Source organism: Colossoma macropomum, unplaced genomic scaffold, assembly GCF_904425465.1.
Source record: "Colossoma macropomum unplaced genomic scaffold, Colossoma_macropomum, whole genome shotgun sequence".
Lineage (NCBI taxonomy): Eukaryota > Metazoa > Chordata > Actinopteri > Characiformes > Serrasalmidae > Colossoma > Colossoma macropomum.
The window spans coordinates 28,756,398-28,759,784 of record NW_023494796.1 but is presented as its reverse complement, the minus strand read 5'-3'; the positions used below and the strand labels follow the sequence as shown (position 1 = coordinate 28,759,784).

The 3,387-nt window shown below is 37.7% G+C and overlaps 1 long non-coding RNA gene across 1 annotated transcript; it reads left to right on the top strand.

Moving 5' to 3' along the window:
- Positions 1–786: 786 nt before the first annotated feature.
- LOC118817031 lies at positions 787–1,205 on the top strand. The gene is made up of 3 exons (XR_005007932.1): positions 787–853; positions 940–1,022; positions 1,111–1,205. It is a non-coding gene; the product is annotated as an uncharacterized LOC118817031 (long non-coding RNA).
- The last annotated feature ends 2,182 nt before the right edge of the window (positions 1,206–3,387 follow it).

Genomic DNA, 3,387 nt, shown 5'->3' with positions numbered 1-3,387 from the left:
TGTAATGTAAGCCTAGTGTACGCTGCCACGCTAATGAACAAACCACTCAAGAGAGAGTAGTCAAGTCAAGTCAAATTTATTTATATAGTGCCTTTTACAACAGATGTTGTCACAAAGCAGCTTTACAGAGAATCTGGGTCCACGTCCCCAGTGAGCAAGCCTTGGCGACAGTGGCAAGGAAAAACTCCCTCAACAGGAGGAAGAAAGGAGGATGTGGTTAGGGGCCCAGGCTTTTTAAACACTGACATGATAAACTTGAACAAATTCTATCTTTATGCACTTGGTTCATAATTCAAAGTACCTATAGGGAGGAAAAGTGGTCAGATGGTCTCTGCTGTTTGCATACATGCTGTGTTTCCCCAAGACTGAATCATATTTGACACTATGAGAATGTTTCAAACACTATGGTGGCTGTTAACACAAATTAACACAATTTTATTCTTGCTTTTTCTGTATTTTGTTATAGAAATATTATACATGTTTCTATGTGTTACCTTGTCTCTGTGTTTTTCATGTTTGCTAACTTGTTAAATAAATGCGTTCAAATGCATCCTACTTCTTTTTAACCATGTGTTATCTGAACACCCCCAACCTTTTAGGCTGCATCAGCATTTCTGTGACCATAGTTGAATTTATATATCCTTGTTTATGAGACGGTACAAAGAGATGGACAACAATCATGAACCGAGTCACAACACAGAGATTTTGTCTTACAGAGTTTTCATCATAAGCTGCTTTACTGCGTCGATTCAGTTCCTGGTTTTCTTGTCATTTGAGTGACACTGTGAAAGAGAGAGGGTGTGAGGGTTTTCTCTGCTGAGCTTTCAGATAATTTTATTGCTGAATAATAAAGGTAAGAACACAAATCACACACACATTTAATTTTACATAAACATGTTGATACAGTAGCTGTCATACTGTCATTATTGCTGTTTTCAGACTCTTTTTTTTGGTGAACTCAGCTGGTTGTGTGTATTTAGTGTGGTAGCCGTTCTCGTCTCTACAGTCAGGTCATCATTTCAGTAAGTAGCCAAATGCTGACACAGTTCTTACCATGATAGATGGGCCACCGCTAAAAAAGTCATTCTTCACCTGTCATTTTCATTACAGGAAACAACAAATAATTCAGCGTTTAACACAATGGCTCATATGTTATTCTCACGTCATTCAAATTCATGGGATGATTTTCAAGAAGATTTTTTGGCTGATAAGATCAGACTGTCCGCCTTCCTCATCGCTGGAAAGTGTGTTGGCCTGCCAGCTCTAGTTTGGGCTCTGCGTGTTCTGTATGGTCATCATAAGAGTGGAGGCCGAATCTCAGCCTTGGTCGTCGTGCTTCTTCTCTCCGACCTGCTGGTGCTGCTTCTGAATCCATACATAGTGACAATGTCGTTGCAGTATAAAAGCTGCTGGGAGACGAGCACGACATGCAGGATATTAACCAGTTTATGGTCAGGATCAATGATCTATGGGTTTCTCCTGCAACAGGTGGTGGTTCTAGAGGGCGCTCTCTCTTTGAGACATCCACACTGCTCTGCTCATGTTTTCTTTCCTTCTTGCTCCATCATCATCTCCATCATTGCGTTCATTTGTTTCTTCCTTAGTGAGCTGTTCAGTGCAGTAGGTTTAGCAATCTTGAGTTTGCCTCTTCTTTTAGTTACTCTTTTAGTAACACTGATATCATGTATAGTCACTTGTAGAGCTCCACCTCAAATCAACGACATGCCTTACAAAACCAAGAGGCCGAGTTGTACAGTGTTAGCGTTTGTCAGTTTCACAGTGATCCTGCATGTGATGTCCATCATCTTATGTATTTTACTGTGGCAATACAGAGCTCTGTGGGTGATGTTTTTCTGTCTGATGAGTTTGAGAGTGACCACAGAACCCTTGCTGTGTGTGTTGGTGTACAGAAAAGACCTCAGGTTTGAGAACGGAACGCATGCAGAGCACAACACAGACATAGAGCTGACTCAGATACAGAGCTCAGACACCACAAACACACACACAGCTCAAGAAGTCTGAGGTGAACAGCTGGTGTTACCCCACTGTCCACAGTACAGTCATCCAAAATTTTACTTGTATAGTTCTTCTCTACTCTTAATGTCCTAACAACATCTTGTGTGTCTGTGAGATCAGATCAGTTAACCAGTTACATTAGTGGAAATCGTGCTATTGAATGATTGATATTGATAGGATGTGAATTTGTCTTGTAAACTAAGTAAACTCTTTATAATGTTCTAATAGTCAAATGTGTATTTTTTTAGCTTTGTTCTTAACATATATATCAATTCTAAAAGTGGTCATCAAGGTGTTTAGCAGTCTTTTCACATGGGAACGTCATTGCCGTGGTGCATTGTGGTGAAATTTTATAGCATTGATGAATACACATAGGTGTGATGCACATCAGCAAGTCCCTCTAATTCTGAGCAATCAGCACATTATAACATACTAGACAAAATGTTACACATAAATAACATTTTTAATTAGTATATTAGCATCATAAAAATGTTCAACATTATTCAACTCCAAGAAATCTTGTAACTGATGTCATGAGAAATTCATACCGTACTGCAAAATAAATTGTATTTTTTTTTACTGCATCTTAAACTAAAATGGGCTGTATACCTTTAATGTGTGTGTAATAATATCTCGGTGTGATTATAGCTATAATCTGTATGTATCATCATAACTATGTATCTTTATTTTTCTTATGATTGTGTTCTGCTGTGGTCTGTGAGATAATTCATACCCCAGTCTTCTCTATATGAGCACTTTCTCACTCTGGCTCTGTAGGTTTAAGCAGATGGCAGGTCATCTTTCTCAGACCAGAGGATTTTAGGTTTAGTTTTTACCACGCTGTGTTTTAATGTTGTTTAATATTGTTTTATGATTATAAAAGCAACATTCAGCAGAATAAATCTGAGTTCAATTTGGCCTTGTGGAGTCCTTTTTTTGTTGAAATCATACTCTTAAAGATTTTTCAATGGTTCTTTAGTAAAGACAGTGGTTCTATACAGAACTATGAACACTCAAAGAACCCCTTGCATCTTTAAATGGTGCTCTGCATGGTCAAACAAGCTACAGTGTGTAGGATATGGTTCTACGTAGAACCTTTTGGAAACTGGTTTTATACATCACCAAAAGAAGTGTTTCTATTGTTACAAGCTTGACATCAAAACAATAAAGAACCCTTTTTGTGCTATTTAGAACTATTTTAAAAAGATTCTGTATAAATCCATATACAACACATTCAAAGAACCGTTTAATCATGAAATGATTCTAAATAGAAGAGTTCTAAATAATTCCATTTCTTTTACTAAAGAACCATTGAAGAACCATCTTTTTTTAAAATCTGGAGCACGTTGGCCAAAATTGTTTGGTTGTTTA